Raw genomic sequence first — 27,847 nt, forward strand, 5'->3', positions numbered from 1 at the left:
GGACTTCAGTGTCTGGTACCTTATCATGCCAGGCGATCCTCAAAATCTTCCTAAGACAGTTCAAACAGCTATTCAGTTTCCTGGCGTGGCACTGGTAGACAGTCCATGTTTCACAACCATATAACAATGAGTTCAGCATAATGGCTCTGTAGACCTTCAGTAGGGTAGTCAGTCGAAAACCTCTTCTCTCCCAAAGCTTTCTTCAGAGCCTCCCAAACACTGAGCTAGCTCTGACAATGCATGCATCCTCCTCATTGTCAATGTGTACATCCCTGGAAAGTACACTGCCAAGGTAAGTGAACTTATCTACAGCATTTAAAACTTCTCCATTTGTTGTAACCAATGGTTCCACACATAGAGGGTGTGGTGGTTGCTGATGGAGCACCTGTCTTTTTTTGGTGTTAATTATTAGGCCAAAATTAGCACAGACAGCACAGAATTGATCCATACTTTGTTGTATCTCAGCTTCAGAGTCTGAACTGCGTGCACAGTCATCTGCAAACAGAAAATCATGCACCAATACTGCCTCCACTTTGGTCTTGGCTTGTAACCTTTTCAAATGGAAGAACTTACCATCAGTATGGTAGTTGACCTTGATGATGTGTTCATCCCCATTGAAATCATTTGTCAATAGGGCTAAAAACATCATGCTAAAAAGCATTAAAGTAAGCCCACAGTCCTGTTTCACTCCATTGGTGACTAGAACGAGAACTTTGTCCATTATTCACAGCCTGAGAAACATATCGTCATGAAATTGATGTATAGTACTGATGAACTTCTCCGGGCAACCAAATTTTGACATAATTTTCCATAAGCTCTCATGACTAACAGTGTTAAAGGCCTTGGTTAGATCCACAAACATTGTGTACAGACCTCTGTTCTTCTCCTGGCACTTCTGAAGTTGTCAGGCAGCAAACACCATATAGACTATTTGTCTATATGGTGTTCTGAAGCCACTGAGGTAAACAGTCCATGGCCTCAACATTGAGTGATGATGGTCTGTTGAGAACACTATGGAAGTGCTCAGGTTGTCTCTCTAGGATGATGTCCTTATCAATAATCAATGTGGTTCCATCAGCTCTGAGTAGTTGTGATGCACCATAAGTTTTGGTCCATAAGTACCTTTCAGGGAATCATAAAAGCACTTTGGATTTTTACTATCAGCATTAAATTGAATTTCAACTGCCTTCCTACTGAGCCAGGAATCTTGCATCTCTCTAAGCTTTACTTGTATTTGCTTTGGATGGAATTAAATGCTTCCTTCTTAGAGGTGGATGAATTATCCTGCTGGTAAATCCTATAAAGTTCATGTTTTTCATTTAGCAGCTTCTAGATTTCCCCATTATTTTCATCAATACAGTCTTAGTGTTGGAAAGTGTTCTGACCCAGATGAGCACATGTAGTGTTGTACAACAGATCTCTGAGAGCTGCCCACTCCTTTTCTGCTCCATTGTTGCCAACTGCATGTTGATTCAACATTCCCTCCAAGTCAGCAGCAAAATGGTCACCCTCAGAGACGTTCTCTAATTTGTTGACACTAATTCTTCTGGTAGTCATTTTGCCTTGGGGATTGCGCTTTTGATGAATGCAAATATTTAGCTTGGAAAGGATAAGTCTATGATATGTCCAGCACTCTGCACCACACATTGCCTTTGTCACTCTCACAACTTGTCTGTCTGTTCTCCTTACAATCACATAATCTATTAGATGCCAGTGTTTGCTGCAAGGGTGCATCCACGATGTTTAATTGCATTTAGGTGAATGGAAGACAGTGTTGGTGATGAGGTCATGCGATGCACAAGTCTTCAGTAGTAAATGACCATTGCTGTTGTTGTTTCCCACTCCATTTCTCCCTAGGACCCCCTGCCAATTCTGGTAGTCTGAGCCTGCTCTAGCATTAAAATCACCTGGAATTATAACCTTGTCCTCTTTTGGCACATTGACGATAAGGGTCTTTGGGTCTTCATAAAATTTTTCTTTGACTTCATCAGTGTTTGTCATGTTGGGACCATAAGCACTGATGATGGTGGCATGGCATTTTCCTCTGTGTGGCAATCATATTTTCATGAGCCTGTCATTCACTCTTTTTGGCAGGCATACCAACTTGCTGATTAGATTAGTTTTGATTGCAAAACCCACACCAGCTTCACGATGCATCCCTTCACTGGGCCCACTCCAGAAAAAGGTGTATCCAACTCCAACTTCAGTAAGCTGGCCTTAATTTGACAAACTTGTTTCACTCAGGGCTGATATTTGGGTGCCATACCTGTTGAGTTCTCTTGCAATAAGAGCAGTTCTTCTTTCAGTTCTACTCGATTTTGTGTTGTCTATTAGTGTGCACACATTCCATGTGCCGATGGTGAGAGGAATCATCTTTGCAGATGTTTTTGTACATTTGTGTGTGTGTGTGTATGTGTGTGTGTGTGTGTGTTTTGACCACGTAGTGGGATTCCCCGCCTACCCCTGTCTCCACAGGACTTTGAGGCATAATAGTGAAATGGTATGTGTGATGTGTTTTGATTCCTGTGTAAACTGGATTTAAGTGAGGCAGAGTTGCAAGTCGTCAGCCTCATTCTCTTTTCCTGAGTCATCATAGTCCAGTGGCAGGACAGAGTCAAGACACCTGGCGATGGTTCAGGATGCATTGGATGACCTTGGCATCTTCAGTGTCAAACTAAACTCTAATCAATCCACATTGCTTGCTTCATGTGCCTTCATGGCCATTGCAACAAATTGTTCTCATCCATCTGTTCTAGCAGATGAAGTCTTCACTTGCTTGGGGTAGACACCCCCTTAACTCACTAGTGGGTTTGAGAATCCTTAGTTACCCTCAACCTGGTTTGGTCTGTCTGCCAAAACAGTTTATGGATGTGTGCTACTGAGCATCCTGCAAATTCTTGGAGCCACAGGTGAGAGTTAGGTGAAACAAGTGGACACCAAAGGTGGAAAGAGCCCCGAAAAGGGTTCAGTAGCCATCACACCAAAGGTACTGGTCCTCCTTCATCACACCCTATACCCCTTATATATAATATATTCAATTTCAGGACCAGCAGATAGTGTCACTTCTGGCTTTACATTATTTTGTATTTATATTGAATATATTGAATTATATATAATACATTCAATGTAAATACAAAATTATTTAACGCCAGAAGTGGCACTATCTGCTGGTCCTGAAAGGTTTCATTTTATGCATGGTTACTGAGTTGAAAGAAACTAAGAGTTCTGCCAGAAGACTACCTTGTCCTTGTCCTTATTTTCAGAATATTGGATTTGATGGGAACAATTGGAATGGGGAAATCAAGTGTGCAGCTAGAGACACTGGATATGTGTGTTTATTTGAATGATAGAATCTTGAATATGGGAAAGGTTTTAGGGGTTATCTAGTTCAACCTCTACTTAAAGCTTGAAGATCTTGAGATCTCTACTAAAGAAATCACTTAAAGTAGTTATGTATCCTTGGCTTGAAGACTTTATTGATAGTTAAATTATTACTTCCTGAAACCTTCAGAAGTGTACATTCCATATTTGGGTGGTTCTATACCATTGAAGTCACAGGCTCTATCCTAATCCTGGCTTGTTAAGAAGTTTTCCTTTAAATTGATTTAAATTCTTTTCCCTCCAGTGTCAACTCCTTGGTTTTGAATTTTGGATCTAGGATGAAATGAATAGAGACTAGATTTCTGCTATAGAGAAATGGACCACACAAAATAGGCTTAATTTCTCTTTAATATGAAAAGTTTTCAACTATTTTAAGGCAGTAATTATGACCTCCTCCAAAGCTTTTCTTCTCAGACTAAACACAATTTTCAAATATATACATATATAAATATATATCCATAATATCCATATGTATGTATACACACATATAGGTACATGTGTATGTATATATTTCTTACATATGTATGTGCATATGTACATACACATATATGCATGCATGTATACATGTATTGTACGTGTGTTTATGTTTGTGTGTGTCATAATTTTTTTTTAATTTGGTATCAGATTTTCAGTCACCTCCTTACCTGCTTTTCTTATCCAGTGCATTCTAGCTTGACAATGCTCTTCCTCAAGCAAAGGATAATTCACTTGTCTAGGGACAAGTCTGCTTCTGATACAGCATTGGTTAAGTTAGCAGTGGGGCTGAGCCAAGATGGTGGAGTGAAAGCAACGACTCACCTAAGCTCCTGGACAAACTCCTTTGGATATCTCTGAAAGGAGAACCTGACCAAACTTTGGAGGTGCAGAATCCAGTGGGTGGCAGACTTTGACAGATTCGGAGGCCAGGTTAGACTGGAAGGTCCACGGGAAGGATCTGTTTCGCGGGGTGAGCCCCCAGCGCACAGCGCAGCGTGGTCAGCACAGCAGGGTGGAAGGGACCTGAGAAGCCTGAGAGCAGTGGGCGGAACCAGCAGAGCAGGAGACAAGCCAAAGCAAGCTGGTGAGAGCCGCTGAGCACCAGATATCAGCGCAGCAGCTCCTGAGAACTTCAGCCTGAAGATTAAATTTTGGTAAGTCACCTACTTCAACTTCCAGGAGCCAGGATGGTGGAGTGATCAGTAAATGCTCTCTCCTCCCCCGCTGATGACCGTGAAATAACCATAAAATATTTCCCCAGAAAAATCCTGGATCAGCAGGAACTGCAGAAGGGGGCACATAGTCTCATAACACCAGAGGCTACGAAAATAACAAAGGGGGATTCCTCCTACTGTGGTGGAGACGATCTGGAAGGACAGAGGACCCAGGACAGAGAAAATTCGCATTGAGACCCAGGCAAGCCTCAGTGCCAGGAGAGGAGCCCCAGGATGGGTGGGAACATGCATTAGCATCTAGGCGTGCCTCATCCCTCCAGGGGAAAAGGGAAGACAATAGGGACGCTGGGATCACCATCCCCTGAACTAGCCTTTGCCTCAGTTCAGCTGAGGAGATCTCCTGTGACCAGACCACTCCTCCCACACACCTAACAAGCTAACTCCAGAGATGATCTGGGAAACAAAAAACAAAAACCTGCTTATAGCCTCTACACACATCAGCTCAACACAAAGTTCTGTACCTTCTGACTGAAAGAACCAGAAGCTATAACACTCAGTCAACATTATGAACAGGAAAAAGCAGACAAAAAGTGAAAAAGCCATAGAATCTTTCTATGGGGATAAGGACCAAAACACAAACACCAAAGAGGTCAGAGCTGAGATTGTACTTCCATCTGAAACTTCAGAAGGGACTATGAACTTGCAAGCACAACCAGCTCTCCTGGAACAGCTGAAGAAGGAAATAGAAGAAAAACTCACCAATGATTTTAAAATTATAAAAAAAGAATTCACTGATAAGTTAGGAGTGACTTTACAATTCACTTTTCTTTGTCAAAGTTCTTCTCAGAAGTGATAGATTGGCTGAGACAGTGGAGAACACAGTGTATTTCAATGATGTGCACATTCAGAAGTGAGAATTTTTAGATCAACCAAAGTTCAAATAAGAACACAGGAACTTTCTATGATTATGGGAAATGTTAATCTGAGTGATAGACAATAGATGAATACTTGATAATTAACCATGTGCTAAGCAGAGAACTAGAAAAGCCAGTCACACAGCAGATTGACTAATTTCACTAAAATATGCCCAGGGAGGTCTTGGGAAAGCACAGTATAAATCAATTCAGTTCAGCTATAGGAGCAATTGTTCCACCCAGAAGGTATTCTAATAAAGGTATTTTAATGTATTGTAGAAAGGGGACACTGACCTTTATATTCCCTGAATTGTGAGTTACCCTGAGCATATGAGTTTTTTTCAATTATATTTTCCATGTCAGTTTCCTCTGTGTTGGATATCCAATCTTTTTCATGGATAATGAGTTCAGTGGTGAGAAGGTGTGACCAAAGATTCTTGGTATTTATTATTTCTGCTTTTGCTTTAATACTTGAGCACTGCAGTTGTTAATATTTATTTCTCCAACTGTTAAATGAATGGTTATGCTTAAAATTTAAATATGTCACAATTGTGAGTGACTATTTTGTATAACGCACATCAGTGAGTGATCTATATCTGTAATGGTAAATAAGGGCATTATATTTTCCCAGAATATGTAACATATAGAATACTGGAAGACCTTGAATATAACCACACTGTGATGGCCCATTTCTTGGAAAGTTGATCATTTTCTGGGCACTTGGAGTGCATCATTGAGTGAACAGATATCCATAGGACTTAGGGGAAAGGTTTAAAATGCCACAGAGTGGGTGGTCACCAACATGTTACATTATAACCAAGAACTCTGAATCAGAATAACAGCTTCTTCTAGAACTCTGAACAGATGGTCCAGACAAAAGGACTATTAAAGAAAATAAAACAGGAACAGCATTGTTTCAGATGCAGATTTATACCCTAGACAGGAGAACTGTCAATTTCTTAGAGCAAAATGTGGATATAGTATTCCAGTTTTCTGACTAGGGCAGGAAATGATGCAATTTTTTTTTTGCTTTTTATTTTGAGAATATGTTCATTTATACATAGTCATAACGGAGGTCACATAGCATAGTGCCCTTCTTTGAAAATAAAAATGCAATCCTTAAAATTACTAACATTTACTTTTAAAGCTATAAGCAAGTTAAGTATATATATATATATATACATATATATATATACACATACATACATATATATATATACATACATATATATATATAAATTTCTTTTTTATTCACTTTAATTTTTAAATAGTTTTAGAATGTGTTTGAATATAATGGTCACTTTATTTAAAAAATATCAAATGCATTTAATTAAAAGCATTTCTTTTACTACAAATTATATTCCTGAAAAAGGCTACTGTCAGTCAAAATAATGGAATTTCAGCCTGATTTTACTACAAAATCTATCACCTCCCCTGAAGTAAATGCTAAACTTCTGCACATGCAGAGTGATTATATGCTTGCTAATTGATTGTTGTTCAGTATTAGTGTAGTGGGTAAACCTACCACCATAAAGAGAAGTGTAGAACTGAGGGAGGAAGCAAAATGTAAGACTGGGGGAAGAAGGTTGTTGAGTGACAGTAAAGGTCACTTCATTCTATCCATAGCTATATTGCTCTCATCTGTTTTCCTTTATTTCATCTCCATCCTCCACAATAAACAACATCCTGGCTTATAGACCTTTTGCACCTCAGTATCTGAACCTTATATATCCTGTTTTCCAGTAATTTCCTCAGCTCAGGTGAGCTATGTCTAATTTACTTAACTCACACAAATAAATAGTCATAACTTACATCTCCTTGGCCCGAAACACATTTCATCAGAATTTGCTCTAGGGAACATAGATCCCAGTTAAGTGTCTATTAACATCATGTATTAATTAATAAAATTATTTAATTAATTAATTAATACAATTTTAGTGATTTCCCTATTTCCATCTAGGTCCAAATTCTATAATATGAAAAAGATAGCTCTAAATATTAGGAAGATTTGTAGATGAAGAAACAATTCTGAGATGAAACAATTCTGAGATAATGCCAATGATTCTCTTTTATTTCTTGTTTATTTATTTTAGATATTTATTAGTTTCAATTTTCTTAGAAAGTTCCACAGTATTTATGTATCAAATACAGCAAGGGAGCCAAAAGTCCTTAAAATTGATTTCATTTAGAAGTTTGAAATTGTGTTCTAAATTGTGATGATTCTGTTAAAGTGAATTACCTATGGTGATTAAATAATATATCTTTTATTTAATGATGTAATTAAAATGATGGGCATTATTTATTTTCTGCCTTAAAACTTCTCTAGATATTAAGTTATGTTTCTATTAACAAGTATAATGCCATTATCACTGGTAAGAAAAGTGAGTTAAGGGGCAGAGCCAAAATGGCAGAGTAGAAAAACAGACCTGTAAGAATCTCCCATACATAGCCAATAAAATATCAGTTAAAAATGGCTCTAAACAAATTCTAGAGCAACAGAAGCCACAAAGAGACAGAGTGAAAGAGATTTTCAGCCCAAAACAGCCTGAAAGGCCCACAGGAAAGGTCTGTCACACTGGTCACTCCAGCCTTGGCTGCAGGGCATCAGCAAAAGTAGCAGAACAGGAGTCAGAGAGCCATGGGCAGCAGCAATTCCCAGATTGCTCAACCCACAAATGCCAAAGGCCAATAAGAAAGAACATGGTCTGGACTGGACTACCAGCAGCAGCCACTGCAGCACCAGCATCCACTTTTAGAGCCCTCTTCCTGAAGCTCCTGGGGGAATTGAGCAGCTGATCTGAAATAGCCCTGAATGGCAGCCCTGGGAGTCCTCCAACTAAAGCCCCTGGGGGAATTGAGCTGCTGCTCTGAATTTCAGCTCTGAGCGTGGCCCTGGGGTGAGGAGGAACGCTGGCTTAGTGGACCTAGAGGCAGTTGTGGAGAGGTAATTCTACTGACAGATTCTGGGTAGAAAAGTTTTAGTTGCTCCCAGATCAGTGCACAGGCCAGGAGAGGAGTAAACTCCTCTCCCTTGATTGTGCCACCCTGGAGGAACTGAGAACTTACAAGTCCCCAGATTATACCCTCCTCTTGAGAAAGTACTCGAAAGTCAAGTAACTGGCTGGGGAAATGACCAAAAATGAAAAAATAAGAATATAGAAATTTCCTTTCTTGGTGAACAGGTATTTTCTTCCATCCTTTTGGATGAGGAAGCACAATGCATGACATCAGAGGAAGTCAAGCCTTCTGCATCCAAAACCTCCAAAGAAATATGCAATGGTCTCAGGCTATTAAAGAGCTCAATGGTCTCAGGCCATTAAAGAGCTCAAAAAGGATTTGAAAAATCAAGTATAAGAGGTGGAAGAAAAATTAGGAAGAGAAATGAGAACAATAAAAAAAAATTATGAAAAGTAAGTCAACAGCTTGCTAAGAGACCCCCCAAAATACTGAAGAAAATAACACTAACTCAATGCGCAAAAGAGGTCCAAAAAGCCATGGGGAGAAGAATGCTTTAAAAAGCATAATATGCGAAATGTAAAAGGAGGTTCATAAGCTCACTGAAGAAAATAATTCTTTAAAAATTAAAATAGAGCACATGAAAGCTAATGATGTTATGAGAAACCAAGAAATTACAAAACAAAATGAAAAGAATGAAAACATAGTTTATGATGTGAAATATTACATTGGAAAAACAACTGACCTGAAAAATAGATCCAAGAGACACAATTTAAAAATTATAGGACTTCCTGAAAGCCATGATCAAATAAACAGCCCAGATACCATCTTTCATGAAATTATCAAGGAAAACTACCCTGATATTCTAGAAACAAAAGGTAAAAAAAAATATATTGAATGAATACACCAATCACCTCCTGAAAGAAACCCAAAAAGAGAAACTGCTGGGAACACTGTAGCCAAATTTCAGAGTTCCCAAGTCAAGGTGAAGTTATTACAAACAGCTAGAAAGAAACAATTCTAGTACTGTGGAAATACAGTCAGGATACCTCAAGATCTAGTAGGGAGAGAGAGAGAGAGAGAGAGAGAGAGAGAGAGAGAGAGAGAGAGAGAGAGAGAGAGAGAGAGAGAGAGAGAGAGAGAGAGTTGAATAAGAAGGGATGATATCTCAAAATAAAGTTAGGGGGTGAGAGAGTAATGTATTGAGAGAAGAAAGGGAAAATGGAGTGGGGCAAATTATCTCTCATAAAGGAGGTAAGAAAAAGCTTTTTCAATGGAGGAGAAAAGGGAGGAGGTGAGAAGGAAAAAAATTAAGCTTACCCTCTTCACATTTGACTTACGAAGGGGATAACATGCTCTCTCAATTTGGTATGAAAATCTAGCTTACACTACAGGAAAGTAGGGAGGAAGTGGACAAGTGGGGTGGGGGATGATAGAAGGGTGGGCAAATGAGAGGAGGGAGTAATTAAAAGTAAACACTTTTGAGGAGGGACAAGGTCAAAAGACAGAACAGAATAAAAGGGGGGGAAGAGATAATGGAGGGAAGTATTGTTAGTCTTGCACAACATGACTATTATGGAACTCTTGCAAAACTACACTTATATAGCCTATAAAGAATTGCTTGCCTTCTCAGTGGGGATGGCTGTGAAGGGAGGAAAGAAATGAAGTTGGAACTCAAAATTTTAGGAACAATTGTTTGAATTGTTTTTCCATACAGCTGGAAAATTAGAAATACAGGTAATGGGGCATAGAAATCTACCTTGCCCTACAAGAAAAGAGTGAAGATGGGGAAAAGGGAAGGGAGAAGTGTGAGAGAAGAGAGAACATACTGAAAGAAGAGGTAATCAGAATTCAAGGTGTTATGGAATGGGGGAGGGGAAAGATGAGGAGGAAATTTAGAACTCAAAATTTTGTGGAAATGAATGTTGAAAATTAAAAAATAAAATAAATAAACATTAAAAAATAAAATGAGGATAATATTACCTGGATTTTTGCCTCACAGGGCTGATATGAGCAAAGGACTCTGTAATATTTCAAATACTATTTAAAAATGTGTTATTATTTTTCACATGACAAAAAGGCTTTTTGCTTTAAACAATATTCTTTTTAAAATTTCCTTCAAGAATAAGCTTTTCTACCTTAAACATGCTTTGTGTACATTATAATACTGAATAAATGAAAGGCAGGAAAAAGTAGAAACAGAAAACCTGATTGATTATTTTAGCCATACTGATATATATATATATATATATATATATATATATATATATATATATATATATATATATATATATATATATATATACACATGTATACATATATACACAGTCGTGTGTATGTATATACATATGCATGGACATATGTCTATATGTTTGTAAGTGAGTGTGTGTGTGTGTGTGTGTGTATATGTTCCCTTTTAAGGTCCTTATAAACTTTAATCTTAAAATTCTATCTTCCCTTTAGATTATTTACTACTCCTTCCTTTTTTTTTCCTTTGAGGGATAGTCTGGGGAAATGCAAACCTAAGATATCATCTGAGCAAAGAACTTCCGTTGTCCCATTCTGGAGAGCAATTTGGAACTATGCCCAAAGGGCTACAAAAATGTGCATACCCTTTGACCCAGCAATATCGCTACTAGGACTATATCCCCAAGAGATCATAAAAATGGGAAAGGGTCCCACATGTTCAAAAATATTTATAGCAGCACTCTATGTAGTTGCCAAAAACTGGAAGTCAAGGGGATGCCCATTAATTGGGGAATGGCTGAATAAATTATGGTATATGAATGTAATGGAGTATTATTGTGCCATAAGAAATGATGAACAAGAAGACTTCAGAGAGGCCTGGAAGGACTTATATGACCTGATGCTGAGTGAAAGGAGCAGAACCAGGAGAACTTTGTGCACAGCAACGACCACAGTGTGTGAGAGTTTTTTCTGGTAGACTTGGATTTTTGTAATAACGCAAAAACTTCTAATAAAAAAAAAAATCCCGAAGGTGGTTCTCAAGGCAAAATACCTTCCACACTCAGAGAGAGAAATATGGAAGTCACTCACAAAATGTAGCAGATCATGTTTGTGTATGTGTATGTGTTTGTGTATCATGTTCTGATTTGTTATACGATTTCTTTCATTTATCTTAGTCTGACTACATAGCATGACTATAGTGAAAATATACTCAATAGGAAAGTATATGTAGAATCTATACAGAATTGTATGCAGTCGTGGGGAGGGAGGGGGGTAGCGGGGGGTAGGTGGGGGGGGATAAAATCGCAATTGTATGGCAGTGATTGTTAAACATTAAAAAAAAAAAAAGAAGAACTTCCATTGTCAAACTTTCCACCACTGATAGAAATCAGAAAATTAAATAAATTTTGAATCTGTAAATCCAAGACACTAAGAGGGTAAATGTTTCATCTATGACCATGAATCTAGAATACTTCACAAGCAGGAAATGAATCCAGGAACTATTAATACCAAAGTCTACTTTCTAACCCTCAAACTACACTATCTTTACATTTTTTTTAACGTTCAACATAGAATATTATTAAGTAACTTTTGGATACAGAACCACACTAAATAGATTTCATTTTGTGGTCGGAGGTTGTTATTTTTTGTTTGTTTTGCGAAGTATGAACAAACATCTGTAATTTAAAGATGGTTCGAGTCTTCTGAGCAAACAGATACCTAAAAGATGTTTTATTATTTTGTTCTAGGCTACGATAGCTTGAAGTGATTTAGAGGTAAAAAATCATCTCCCCCATGTTAATCTTTTATTTTCTCTTTCTTAACAGTTTTTTGTTTTCAAATAACAGAAAAGAAGATGTAAGATCCAAAATCTTTCGTGGTCCTACATAATTACAGAGCTTGGACTATTCCATCAGACTGGGCACCACGACGATCACTGCTGAAGAATGATTTCCTTAGTGCCTTGAGCTCATGGTTTCAAATTTATGAAGCGAGTGAGGCCTCTACTACTTCCCTAAAGGGAAAACGTGATAATCTCACATTTTCTAATGTTCAATAAATATTATTTTTAAACTTCAAATTAATTTATATTGTTTACTTTTGTTATTACAAAACATTCATTTTTAACTATACTCCTCTCACACTTGGATACCTCTGTAGCCTTTCAAAGGAAAATAAAATCTTTTATAAGGAAAATAAACTTTTTCAGCATGATGTCTGAATGTTACAGAAAGATTATACATTTTTACCTCTATACTGAAAGGAGGGAGGTGCCTTTCCTCAACAATACTGCAAAGGTAAGGTGTGTCACAATTACGTACTATTCAATTGTTATTTTTTTTTTGTTTTTTTGCAGGTGGCTGTTGTTGGTGGTTCTTCAAGTTAATTTTTCATCATTGTGCATTTTTTTCCTCCTGAACCTGCTTACTTCAGATGAACCTCCTTTACTTCTTATTTCTTCCCACGTTCTTCTGAAATCCGCATGTATATTTTTTGTTACAAGGCACTAATATTCCAGTGTTATCTACCATAATTTCTTTATCCATTTCCCAAACAACGTGGTCGTTTTCTACCATAAGTATTGAATAGTAGAAGTCATTAATATTTTATCACATAGGGGTAATTTTTTTTTATTCTTGACATAATGATACACACACACATACGTGCATACATATGTCTATGTGGTGCAGTGGATAGATCTTTGTATTTAGAAATAAGAATAAAGTTCAAATCAAGCCTCTATCAGTTATTATCAGTGTGACTTTAAGCAAGTCACCTCACCTCTGACTTAGATTTGTCATATGTAAAATGGATCAGATAATAATATCACTTCTTTCTAGAGTTGTTGTGAGAATTAAACGTGATAATGTTTTAAAGTGTTTTGTCATGTAAATCCTAATTAAAATGATGATGATGATGATGAAGAAGATGAAGATGATGATGATGATGGTGCTTAGCAATAGCTTTTCCGGATTATAGAGTATGGAAATTAAAAAAAATACCATTTTTCCAAATTGCTTTCCAGAATAGTTGTTCCAATTCACAACTCTCCCACCTTGACTTTTATCTATCATTTTTGTCCATTTTCTCAGTGTAGGTTTTTTTTTTAATTTTCATTTATTTTATCGCTAGTATTATGCAAAAGTCTTTTATGTAATTTTAATAGCTTGCCATTAATTTTTAACTGTTCATATTTTGGGGCCAATTCTCTACTGGGAAATGGTTCTTGGACCTGTTATATATTTGTGCTAATTTTTCCTCTATCTTGGATATAAAACTATTACATCAGAGATATTTAATAAAAATTTTATTATCCCTGTGAAATTATTTCCTGTTATCTTAGCTGAAATAGTATCTTTTCAATTTCATGTTATCAAAATGATCCAGTTTATATTTTGTGATTTCTATCTTCTGTTAAGAATTTCCTCCAAATTATGGTTGTGAAAAATACCTCCATTCTTTATGCTTTTATAGTTTTATGTTTACATGGTGCTAAAGTAATTGAAAAATGAGCCTTTTGTAGCATATAGTGTAAAATATCTAAATTTTTTAATTTTTCCTATTTTCCCAAAAGTAATTATCAAATAGGGACTTCAGCAAGAAGTTTGTGCTTTCCAGTTTATTCTGTTATAGGTTGTTGAATTAAAATACTTCTGTTGTTAATTTATCTAATCTGTTTCATTGAACTCATTATTTTTTAACTGATATTGAGGTGGGTTGATGAATAATAATTTATAATATGATTTGAAGTACAGAAATTTAGCTTCTACTTCAGTCTTCCTCCTTTTAGTATTTTCCTCAAGAACCTAGAAATATTTCAAATGATAAATGAAGCTTCCTTACTTTATGAACTCTGTTTATTGGGAAAGCTCTTTAGTGCTTCTTCATTGTAAAATTCAGGCTAATCATGTTCAAGTCCTAGGCCAGTGCAAACTCTGTGAGAAGAAAAAAAAAAAGATGAACAACAGGAGAGCTTCTTTTTCCTTTTCTCTTGGGAGCAAAACTCTAAGGTTTCCCCCTTTACCTTGCAGAGAACTTCTTTTCTGATTCCCTTCCTGTTGCTTTCCTTTTGTTTTCTATGATGTAAGATAAGTGTTGCATGTCTTTTTTGGGTAGTATGGGGATCTAGGATGAGTCATTGCCATAAGGAGACTGGCCATAACATTTAAAAATAAACCCTGAAGTAAAAGTCTGTCAGGTTGTATGTTCATGTTACTGTTCTTGATTTAAAGAAATGGATGCTTTAAGTATTTCAGTTTTCTGATGTTCTTTTCTTTTTTTATGCTGTCTGTCTTATTTCCTGTTGTTCATACTGCTTTAATAAATCTATGTCTGTCATGCCATTTTGTTTCTGGAAATCCTGTGATTTTTATGTTAAAAAGATTCTGTTGTTCATATGACCAAAGGAAATGATGTTGTTAATCTGACATCTATTTGTTTCCATCTTGTATCAGTTAACAATTACCCAATTCATATTACATTATCAAGCAAATATTTGAGTGCCTACTTTGAGTGAAATATCATCTTAGAAATTAGACAGGGAAAGCTAAGAAAAAGAAACTAGTATAAATATCAGTTCCTGTCCTCATCAGTGTTAGTGGGTAAAACATGTATTCATGAATAGATGGCTAATAGTTTTTGACCCTTTGCTGAGAAGGTTGTGGTAGGAAATCCCATTAACATCACAGCATGGGTGTCAGAAATGTTACTAAGGGGTTATAAAACCTGTTGCACTTATTAAAGCTGAAGAGTTCCTCTGACTGAGCCAAGAAGGTGGAGTAGAAAGATGCACCCTACTCTAGCTCTTTCCCCACAGTGCATAAAATACAAACTCCAGAGACAGCTTCAAAGATCTGTGATAAAACTTTTACACCTGGGTGAGAAGAAAGCAGGGCTCTTCCCTAGCCCAGCCCCAGGGGGTGACAGCAGCAGCAGCATCAATTTTTGGAGCCCTTCGCCTAAAGCCTCTGGGGGAATTGAGTTGCTGATCTGAGCCTCAGCCCTGAGTGGCGGACCTGGGGTGAGAAAGAGTGCTGTCTGGCAGGGTGGAGCTGGTGGAGCCTCTGGAAAGGGAATTCTCTTGAAGATCTGTGCAGAAACGTTTTGGTAGCTCCCAGAACAGAGCCCAAAGCACTTGATTGTGCTACCTTGGAGGAACTGAGAACTTACAGGTCCCCAAAGTATACACCCCCTCTTGAAAAAGAACTCAAAAGTCAAGTAACTGGTTGGGTAAATGATAAAAAATGAGGAAAAAAATAAGACTATAGATCGTTATGTTCTCGATGAACAGGTATTTATTTTTCCATCCTTTTGGAGAAGGAAGAACAATGAGTACCGTCAGAGGAAGTCAAGGCTTCTGCATCCAAAACATCTAAAACAAATAGACAATGGTCTTAGGCCATGGAAGAGCTGAAAACGATTTTGAAAATCAGTAAAAAAAGTGGAGGAAGAATTAGGAATAGAAATTAGAGCAATGCAAGAAAATCATGAAAAGCAAGTCAATTGCTTGCTAAAGGAGACCCAAAAAATTTCTGAAGAAAATAACACCTTTAAAAATTGGCAAACTCAATTGGCAAAAGAGGTCCAAAAAGCCAATGTGTAGAAGAATGTTTTACAAAGCTCACTTAGCCAAACAGAAAAGGAGGTTCAAAGTTCACTGAAGAAAATAGTTTTTTTTAAGAATTAAAATGGAGCATATAATGACTTTATGAGAAACCAATAAATTACAAAACAAAACCAAAAGAATGAAAAAATAGAATATGATGTGTAATATCTCATTGGAAAAACTAGAAAATAGATCCAGGAGAGACAATTTAATAATTTTGGGACTACCAGAAAGCCATGATCAAAAAAAGATCCTAGATATCATCTTTCATGAAATTAACCAGGAAAACTGCCCTGATATTCTAGAACCAGAGGGTAAAATAAATAGTGAAAGAATCCACCAATCATCTCCTGAAAGAGAACTGAAAAGAGAAACCACTAGGAATATTGTAGTCAAAATTTGGAGTTCTCAGGCCAAGGAGAAAATATTGCAAACAGGTAGAAAGAAACAATTCGAGTTATTTGGAAATACAATCAGGATAACACAAGATCTAGCAGGATCTACATTAAGTGATTGAAGGGCTTGGGATGTGATGTTTCAGAAGTCAAAGGAACTAGGATTAAAACCAAGAATAACCTACCCAGCAAAACTGAGTATAATACTTCAGGGGAAAGTGATCATTCAATGAAATACCGGACTTATAAGCACTCTTAATAAAACACCACAGCTGAATAGAAAATTTGACTTTCAAACACAAAAATCAAGAGAATTATGAAAAGGTGAACAGGAAAGAAAAATCACAAGACTGTTCACATTCGTACATGGAAAGATAATATTTGTAGTTCTTGAAACTTTTCTCACTAGGTAGTTGGAGGGATTATACACACACACACACATATACGGATAGATAGATGATATGTAGAAGAAAGATCGATAGATAGATAGATAGATAGATAGATAGATAGATAGATAGATAGATAGATAGATAGATAGATAGATAGATAGATAGATGATAGAAAGATAGATACAGATAGAGAGCACAGGGTGAGTTGAATAGGAAGGGATGATATCTAAACAAATAAAATTAAGGGGTGAGAGAGGAATATATTGGGAGGAGAAAGGGAAAATAGAATTGGGCAAATTATCTCTCATAAAAGAAACAAGAAAAAGCTTTTTCAATGGAGAGGAAAGGAGAGCAGGTGAGAGGAAAACAGTAAAGCTTACTCTTACCATATTTGGCTTAAGGAAGGAAATACATGCGCACTCAATTTGATATGAAAATCTATCTTACACTATAGGAAAGTAGGGGAGAAGGGGTTAAGTGGAGTGGGGAGGATGATGAAAGGGAGGGCAAATGGGAGGAGGGAACAACTAGAAGTAAACATGTCTGGGGAGGGATAAGGTCAAAAGAGAGAATAAAATTAATGGAGGACAGGATAGGATGGATGGAAATATAGTTAGTCTTACACAATATGACTATTATGGAACGCTTTTGCAAAACTACTGATATATAACGTATATTGAATTGTTTATGTTCTCAGTGGGGATGGGTGGGGAGCGAGGACGGGAAAGAAGATGGAAGTCAAAGCTTTAGGAACGAATGTTGAAAATTCATTTTGCATACCAGTGGGAAATAAGAAATATAGGTAGTGGAGTACAGAAATCTATCCTTCCCTACAAGAAAAGAGAGAAGATGGAGATAAGGGAAGGGAGAAGTGTGATAGAAGAGAGAACATATTTAAGGAAAGGGTAATCAGAATTCAAGGCGTTATGGAATGGGGAGAGGGGAGAGATGGGGGCGAAATTTGGAATTCAAAATTTTATGGAAATGAATGTTGAAAGCTAAAAATATATAAATAAACATTAAAAAAATACCTCTCCCTATCTCATGTGAAGCCTGTTGCATTGTCTGCAAATACAATAAAAATAAATACTGTTGTCATGTGTGTACCCCTTATTGTTACCAATATAAGACAGGCTTTGTTGTTGTGTCACTTTCAGTCTTGTCTTACTCTCTTACTTGATTTAGGGCTCTCTTGGCAGAGCTAGTGAACTGTTTTGCCATTTTCTTCTCCAGTTCCTTTTACAAATTAGGAAACTGAGGCAAATTCAGTTAAGTGATTTGTCAAGGGTCACACTGCTAATAAACGTCTTCAGTTTTGGTTCTGAACTCAGGAAGGTGAGTCTATCTGACTCCAGTCCTAGAACTCTACTAGTACATCCCCGAGATGTACTTTAGACAAAAACTACAAACTCCCTGGCCTGAACAATATGATGTCTTGAAATTGTCTTGAGCCTTTTGAGTATATTTCTATTGTCTGATTTCAAATCTTGGAATAAATTATTTTTATAATTTAAATGAAGTTCATAAAATTGACTTCAAAAATACTGGAGAGGTATGAAACCAAACTTTCTTAGACATAGAAAGTATATCTGTATTTCTCCAAGTCCCTTTTCCCGAGACATTGATTGTTTTGACCATGTAGATCAGGAAAATGAAGCCCAGAGATAGTTCAAGGTGTTGCCCAGAGATGCACACCTGGTAAATATTGAGGCTAAGATTCAAACCTAGATCTTCTGATGCCTTGTCTTACATTCTTTCATATTCTTTGCACTTCTCATTTTGTCTTATTTTCTAATACCATCCTTACTGAGGCATTTTCAGGCTTAACATTATGAGATACACAACTCTCAATATTGGCTTAACAATCTATAACGGAAAAATGAAAAGGAGAAAGAATATAAAGTCATTCAGGAGCACTAAAGTGGTAGATTATGACTGAAATGCAGAAGGTCCTGAGGACCAGACAAAGGAAATTGTACCTTAATTTGTTATTGTTCAAAATATCTGGACCATTTGCTTAAGCTTTTGGAGCATGGAGCAGCAGATGCACTCTGATCTGACCAGTTATACCCATCTCCTCAAGGATTGAGGGAAGTTCCAAAAAAGTCTGTTTTCTCTTCAGCTTCACTCTCATGCCAACAAAGGTCGCAATATATTGTACTGCTGCTTTACCTGGCTTGTCTGTAGTTATTTGGCCTATATAATTGAAATTTTTTTATTATAACTGTTAATAATTTGGTTTCCTTTTTCATATTTGTGTATATTTCCCTTTTATTTTTGACTTAACATAAGTGCACAAAAAAATCTTCCCACATTCATTGTAACACTTTATATTCAATTTTTCTTGCCTCACAGTAAGAAGTCTTTACAGTAAGTATTCATTTCATTCTCAGTTCACTGCTACTAAAAAAAGAGCTGCTATGGATATTTTTCTAAATACTGGAAATTCATTTCTGGTCTTTTACCTTCTTGGTATATGTTCTGAGTAGTTGCATATCAAGGTTAAGGGGTATACACAGTTCTACTTTTCTATAATGATTGAATTATATCATAGTTCCATAGTATATTAGTGTACTTCTCTTTCCACAGTACCTCCAGTAATGCACATTTCTTTTTCTCATCGTATTTACCACTGTATTTAGTATGAGGTGAAACCTCAGAGCTATTTTGATTTGCATTTATTTTGTTATCAGTGATTTTTAGGTACAAATTAGAAACTGGCTCTCAGTAAATCATCTTTACCAAATGACATTTCCCCAAGATATTTAAAGGGATTCAAGGGTGAAATTCATGTAATTGTGAGCGAAAATGCGAAACTCATCATTGCAAATGAGCATTATTTGGTGGATTTCCACCATGACTTTCATCTATTAAAAAGAGCTTCAAAAAATTGCAAACTTGTGAGTCACACTTCTGTTCCTTACCAGTTAGTGCAAAGGAGAGAATCATGAGATTCTTAACTCATGGAAAGATCAAATGCAATGGAATAACTTTAAGATATCATTAAGTCTAACTGGTTACTGTTTTTTGAAGGGAACATTTAAAGATAAAAAATACCCATGTATACAATTGGTTTAGATTAAGAAAAACTACAACAACAACAACAACAACAACAACAACAACAACAGTAACAATAACAAAAACCTTTGACAAGGTTCCAGAGCAGAAACATAAGAGATTACTTCACTTATTTTCTTGTATGACTTTTATTGTTATTTACTAAGTTAGCATACAACTCAGAGACATTATCCCACAAAGTATATTCTCTGAATTCAGTTCAAAAAAGTCCACTAATAAATACTGCAATTGTGACTGCTATTACATGTCACATTTCATATTTTGTCTTTTATTGTCAACAAAAAAAAAGAATTTTCTTTTTTTTGATACTTAACTAGAGATTTTAATAAAGAAAATTCAAACCGCATTAAAATTAAATGAACATAACTTCACTTACAATGAGATGATTTTTAAAAAACCTGAGAATGTAGGTCATGGTAAAATTATTGCTTCCAAAGTTCAAAGTTGGTACAAATCACAGAGCATATTCATACCAAAATAAAACCTCGGAGTTACACACTAACTCCTTGTCTTTTCCTTTTAAACTTCATACTTTCAAAGCTACTATTTCACAGCTTTTACGTCAAAAGTAATATCACGCTGCTGTTTGAATTTCTAAATTTTTATATGCAATGCTAATATAAAAATCCAATGGATAATGGCGTAGATACACAGGTATGACTTAAAACTTACAAGATAAAAGCCCAGTAAATATCTGGAAAATATTACATCTGCAATTCTAGATAATTTATCAGACAACACAACAAATGTCTATACTGGAAAACCAAGAATATTTAATAATCATTATCTGAAAGAAAACTGATGCTTTACAATCCCTGATACTGTAAATTTTGACAATATACTTTTAATTTACAGAACAGAGGGAGCTGATATCTGTGTGTATTATATATAAATATATGTACTTTTAAAATACATACACATATACACACATACATACAAATGTGTGTGTATATATATGTGCAGAATATGGTTTTGCTTAAAGTGTCCAAAATGACAATTATTTTACCTGTGTAAAAGCATAAGGTGAATTTTTTTCTTGCTTTACATTCATCTTAGGTACAAGTTATTTACCATCCAATAAACAGTTTCCACCTTGATTTACTGCTGTTTTTGAGAAAGATTTTGAAGTACAAAGTAAAATACAAAATATCCTACTTTATCAGTGCAAGTTATTAAAATTCTGATAGTTTTGCAAGTGTTGTGTCAGCACTACATGTACCATGCAAAATGTTAACTTGTGCTGATGCTTAACTCCAAGATTATGCCATTCAGGTCACTTGTGTAGTTTGTAGGTGATGCTGAGAAAAAGAAAAACCTGAAACTCAGCAAACTGATAGCTGCAGATGTTAAAAAAATACTTGGATTTCTCATATTTTTACGCAAAATTATATATAAAATTATCATGATATGGTCTAATTTAAATATTTCTGAAAAAACTGACTATTCTATTATTGGATATTTTGAGCTATACACTTAAAATTCTGAAAATACATTAGCCCTGTCAAATATCATGATAGTTACAAAGTATTGTTGATTGTAGAGTTGCAAAAATGATTGAATGCACAGAGTCTTCTCTGGCATTTGTGTCTTATGGAAAGCTCAAAACACCCATTCTTTCACTGACGGTTTTTGCTAGAAGAAATCAAAAGTGACAAATTAAGGAGGGTCTTTCATTTTTATGGATATGAGCATTCAGAATACTGGTTAAAAATTGTAGAATTTCGTTAAACAAGAGTGAATGATGGTCAGAGAAATACATACAAAAACAATAATTTTAAAAATCTGTTTATTTCTATGACCACACTGCTAAACTATATCAGGGTCATTCTTTAACTGACTGCTGCAAAGTTAACTTATTTACATCATAAACACAAATTATTTCAAGTTGCATTTCAAATTATATACATTTAAATATTTCTTTTATCACTTTTTTATACAAAAAGGATGTTTGTGCTTTTTGCAAACCTGATCTAAATTTCTATATCAAACATTCTAATTGTATATCTTAAAATCTTAATGGCCAGAAGTCTCTGTGAGATGTGAGGAAATAAGGTAGGGAAGGAATGAGGTAGAGTAGGAAGGGTATTGACTACTAGACAGCAAAGGAAAATTCTGGAATATATACAACTAGTCAAATACTTTTTTTAAAGACTGACTGCTGCCTTTAAAAGGGCAGTATATTGAAAAAAAAAATTCGCTCCCCCACCCACCCCAACAAAACTCTTTATTTTTCACAATGGCCACATTCTTATAGAAACTGTATCTATAAAACAATAATATGACAGTTTTCATAATTTCTTCACAATGTGTGCTTAAAGATATTTCTACATCTTAAAGATGTTGTTTTTCATAACGCAGTCTAAATACTATGATTTTAGAGACAGTAGCTTAGAAAAGGTTCATTATGATGGACCTATTTACAAAGTTTACTTTTTAGGTTAGCAATAAATTCTTTATTTGTTTGTGTCCTTGTTGTTCTTTATATGCTGTTCAAAGGAGCTTTTTGTCTTGATACCTTTTCCACCACAGAAGACCAAGTTGTCTCTAAAATCAAGGGTAGTTATAGCTATACTTCCCAAGGAAGTAATCAGTAATCTTGCCTCATTGTTGAGTTTGGTTGCTCCATCATCATATATTCCCATTAAAACTATGGTCTCATCCTGAATAGACTTAAGGACGTCAATAAATGGTGCCACATCTCCTACCTCCATATCAAAGAGTTCAGTGCGTAATGCTTCTGTTTTTCCATTTACCAATGCAACATTGATTCCTCTTCCAACATTATTCTTTATACCACTCATTAAAATATTGTCTTCCACACAAATTTCGGGACCACCAATATTAGCTGCTTCACTTGCCATTTTGAAGGCAAAATGTTTTTCTGGACAAGTTTTTGAAATTCCACATTTATATCTGGGAGGTTTTGTATAAGCTATCTGTAGTGCTGACCTTGCAAATAAATTCCCTAAATTTGAATCCAGCTTTATTTCAAATACTTGAGATATAACATAAAATGTCAGTAAAAATACTGCTACAGTAGCCACCAACTTTACAGCACCTGCCATCCTCACGTTTGCGTTTTTCAGTCTATGGCACTATTTCATTAAATAAGCATCTGGCGCCCACTGCCTCTCTCATTAGGTCCCTGACCTAGGCCGCTGGGAGTCATACGTCTCCACCTCAAATGGTCCTCCTCCTCCTCCTCTCGGAAAAAAAGAATTTTCAAGACACTGTGTAGAACTATACCAGAGATAGTCAATCATTAAGCTTAACTAAGCACCTGAGATGTGCCAACCACTGTGTTAAGCACTACAAAGAAAAGGAAAACACACAAACTAAAACAAACAATAAAATTCCTACTGTCAAGAAACTCACAGTCTAATGAATTAAGTAACATACAAACAACTACATCCAATACAATATATACAGTATATAGTGAGAGTAGTCTCAGAAGGAAGTCTCTCAAGGTTACAGAATACTGGGAATGAATTCTTAAAAAGTGTAACTTTAATTGATACTTGAAGGAAGACATAGAAGCTGGGAGGTAGAGATGAGGATGGTGAGCAAGGGGCATAGCAATTGACAACTCTGAGTTGAGAAATGGAGGGATAAATATTTCCTAGAGAAGCAAATAAAGAAGTTGACAATTGATTTGATCATATGCACAAAAATGTCAACAAACATTTCATGGAATATTTGGAAATCCAATATTGTGTTATGTGTAAGTCTTTGACAAAAAGACCACCATGAAAAAGTGGCTTATGTACCAACACTAGGTATTTAGGAAATCCATGATCACTTAAATTAAGAATCTTCAAGTAAAATCAGCATACATCGTTTTGTATTTTATGTCAACATGTAATTGAGAAAAGTTGAATATGAAGACGAGTATTTGGGAAGAAAGAATTCAGTTAAGTTTAAGAATGAATGAGAGACCACAGACTTTTACTTCATACATGGCTTATGCTTTTCCATCACGAATAATTGATTGAGAAAAGAATGTGTAGGTAAGAGGCACAATGAGCAGCAAGCAACATCACAAAATGAGAATGCAATATCTTAAGAGACAAGAGAAGACATTTTTTAAATGTATTTTGAAGACATTCCTAAATCGATTTTCTGTATTTTGACTGGATAGTCAAAAGAAGTAAAAATAAATAAGAGATAAAATAAGTGGTATAAAAATGGAACAACTCAATCTGAAACCACTTACATGAAAAATCATCCTTGAAGAAATAAAATGGAGGATATTTTCCCAGGTTTTTATAGCTAATATTTTTTTCACCATTAATGATAATGAAGCTACCACAACTACATTTACAGGTTTGTTTGTTTGTTTTTTAACTTTGTGAGGAGTCTCTTGTAAAAAAGTGAAAATTTAAGTTAAACCAGTAATACTATGAGACATCGTCTGAAAGTTCTTGCAATATTTCACATCACCTCCCAATCTCTTTCTCTCTCTCTCTCTCTCTCTCTCTCTCTCTCTCTCTCTCTCTCTCTCTCTCTCTCTCTCTCTCTCTCTCTCCTCTCTGCTTCTTATCCTTTAACTCATTGTAAAGAAAAAAGAAAGGGAAATCAAATTTCTTCTGACAAATACACATAGTCAAGTTATATAAATTCCCTCAATGATCATACGCAAAACTATATTTCTCATTCTATACTCTAAATCCATCACCTCACTGTAATGGAAAGTATATGTCATTACATGTCTTCTGAAATCAGGACTGGTCATTTTATTGATCACAGTTCTTAGAATTTTCAAAGTAGATTGTTTTTACAGTGTTATCATCATAGTATAAATTATTCTCCTAGTTCTTATTTATTTTTTCAACAGCTTATGAAAATAAAAATAGACTTGATACATGCTGGATATAAGGCAATATTGGGGACTTGGGGAATAAGTATGCCATTTATATGGGAAAAGATAGTATTGTAAGGGAGTGGAAAAAAATAAAAAAGCAAAACATTGGACTTTAATACCAAAAATCAAAAGTGAACAAGTGAAAATCAACATTAACTTATATATTATACCAACTTTATGAGCATATATATCACATGTTCACAAAATGAGGGAATATTTAATGAGAATACTGTATAAAAAAGCACTGGTAAAATTAAACATAGATCATATAGTTACTACTTTTCAATTGGTAAAACATATAAAGAATATATAGTTCCTGTCTTACATTGTAATATTGCATTTTAGTTTTACTGTATATTTTTATAGACAATTTAAATTGAAATATTGAAGAAAAGGAAGCATGATAAAAGCCATGTATTGCAGGGTTTCTCACTTATATTACTGAATTCAATAGAATGCAAAATAAAATGCATATAAAGAATCAAGTTTATTTTTGTGGGCACACAAGAAAGCCCAATTTGAAAAACCTCAAATACATCTAAAACCTGCATTTTGCATTTCACAAAAAAACAACACTTTTCTTGAAGCATCCTATAAATTTGCTTGCCAGGTTGCTAAACAAAAGAAGCCTGATATTATTGGACATTATTACATATATGTGTACTGGAAATGTGGATTGGAACTGAGGAAAAAAATGGAAACAATTCCATTGTCAAATGATGTAATGTTATAGAATAGTTGCTATTTCTCTTAACATTTTGAAGCAGATCATCAAGCAAGAAATTGGCAGCCTCACAATTCTGCATGCAACTGAGATGAAACTGCAGACATCTTTCACTATATCTACCTTCTATCTTTGGTTTACTATCTACTTACTGATATCATCAAATAATTTTCATTTTCTAAGGCTCTTTTGGCAACTACAAAGATTGTCATCACTATGAAGATGTTAAAATACTTTGCTAAAATAAAATTTGACAGGAAAGAAAAAGCTTCATTTTTTTTCTGTAGATGAAATGATGTTTGATAATAGATCAGGTTTTGCAACATTATAAAAAAGTAAATTTCTCATGTCATTGTCACTCATGGTTTTCTACACAGCTGGATTGCAATGGCTCTTCTAAGAACCTGCCAGGAGTTGAACAAGATCAATGTCCATCCTTTTCTCTGTGTGAGATAAACATTCTTGGGCTACCAGAAGAGGTACTTATGTTTCAGCCAAAGCTCTTTAAAACCTTTTCTTAGAATCTGTAAGAGCATTTGTTTCTCCAATAATCTCATTCTACTTGTAAATGAGTTGTGATTTCCAAAATCCTATGCAATTAACTCTTTCTCCTAAGTTTTTGGTGGTATCTGATTGGATATTTCTTGTTTGTTGATCTTTGTTTTGAATTATCTGGGACATATCTACTCTTAGTCTTTCTGCATTATGCTACAACTTTCAGACTCTTTGTAATTTGTTAGGTTGGATATGTATCAATCATCTGGTGTATACATTGTGAAAAATGTTGTTCTACTGGAAAGGAAGTGAAGTATCCTGTTTTCAGATAATCTCTCTGCTTCTCTAAATAATGGAGCTAAGGTAGGTGAGTAAGAAACTGCTTTGTATGTGCCTGGTTTCCAAGGAAGACTCATGCTATGAGTCAAGGAGCAGTGAAGAAATTGATTTTTATAGTTTATGATGCCATAATGATGGCTGACAGAAAATTAAGAGGTGTTGGACTAGGGTGGGTTAAGTTGCCACTAAAGTAAATCCCAAAAGCTCCATGTTGGGAAAATTATTACTTAAGACTGTCCTATCAGCAATTTCACCTCTGAGGTGTAACTAAGAAAGGGAAAGGGACACATTCACTCCCTCTGTTCTTAATGTTTGTTAATATACATTAATGACTCTTTTCCAGAAATATTATTTCCTATTCATGCATCATATTTTGATGATTCTTTAAAAGACGTAACAAAGAAATAATCCCATTAAGTTATCCTTTTAATATAAATATCGGGTGGAAGGTAAAACTGGGAGACTGAAGATACAGTACGGAGTGCAAGGTGAAGAACGATTCCCTGTGAATGTTGAAGTCCTTTGTGTGTTTCTGTTTGTAATTCTCTTTATGGTGGTTACCTCAAACTCAGTGTCATAGCATAGTCTCCTAGATGATATCGATAATGGATCAATTGTTTGACATAACTATGTACACAGAAAAGACCAAGTGACAATAACAAGAGACCTATATCTCATACATATTTGTATGAACAATTAATATGACTTTTCTATCACAACACAGGTATGGGTCAGAAATGACAGATGTTAAGAGTTGGGCCCAGATAAGAACAAAAGATGGATAAGGATTTTTTTGAATGCAGGATATCACGAAACTCCCTTAATGACTACAGTGTTCTCCCAGAATTCATCTTTTTGATACTAAAAATTTACTCATGTTGATATGTAACAGGGAAAGAAAACAATAGTTTCTACAGAATTAAAGATTAACATCACATAGATGACAATAGAGATGCATATGGTGACTTTAAACACCCTGGTTATTCATATAACTAATCCTTCAAGATGAATAGGAAGAAGAGATGTCTTTAAGGAATGCATGATGGGGTTGGAGCCAAGATGGCAGAGAGAAAGCAGGCACTCACCTGATCTCTTCCACAAATTCCTTCATATAAGTCTAAAAAGTAAATCCAAACAAATTTTAGAGTGACAGAATCCACTAGAAGATAGAGTGTGGAAGATGTCCAGGCCAGGACATCCTAAAAGATCAACAAGGAAGATGCGTTACACTAGGTATAGTGCATGGATTGCACCAGAACAGAGTCAGTGACAGCAGAGCAAAAACTGCCCCAGAAGAACTGAATCACCAGCATCGGTGTCAATTCTGAAACTTCTCAGTACAGGACAGGAGTCTAGTGGAGCTGGGCCAGAGAGAAGCTCAGGGGCAATGACAGCAACAGTAGTTACTCCTAGGGCTATCAGTCCAAGGATTAAATATGTGAAAGTCACCCACTTCAATTTGCAGGACCCAAGATGACAGAGTAAACTCTAAGTGCTCTCATCATCATGCCTTGCTGATCTTGAAAAACCCAGAGCATATTGCCCCAGGAAAAATCATGGAATAGTGGAGGAAGTAGAATGGGTACACAGTC

General features: G+C 35.6%; 1 pseudogene; it reads right to left on the reverse strand.

Annotated features, from left to right (window-relative positions):
• Nucleotides 1-22,289: 22,289 nt before the first annotated feature.
• LOC140514685 (protein FAM3C pseudogene) overlaps nucleotides 22,290-27,847 on the reverse strand; it is a 51,056-nt pseudogene continuing 45,498 nt past the window's right edge.

Source organism: Notamacropus eugenii, chromosome 7 (assembly GCF_028372415.1).
Source record: "Notamacropus eugenii isolate mMacEug1 chromosome 7, mMacEug1.pri_v2, whole genome shotgun sequence".
Taxonomy (NCBI): domain Eukaryota; kingdom Metazoa; phylum Chordata; class Mammalia; order Diprotodontia; family Macropodidae; genus Notamacropus; species Notamacropus eugenii.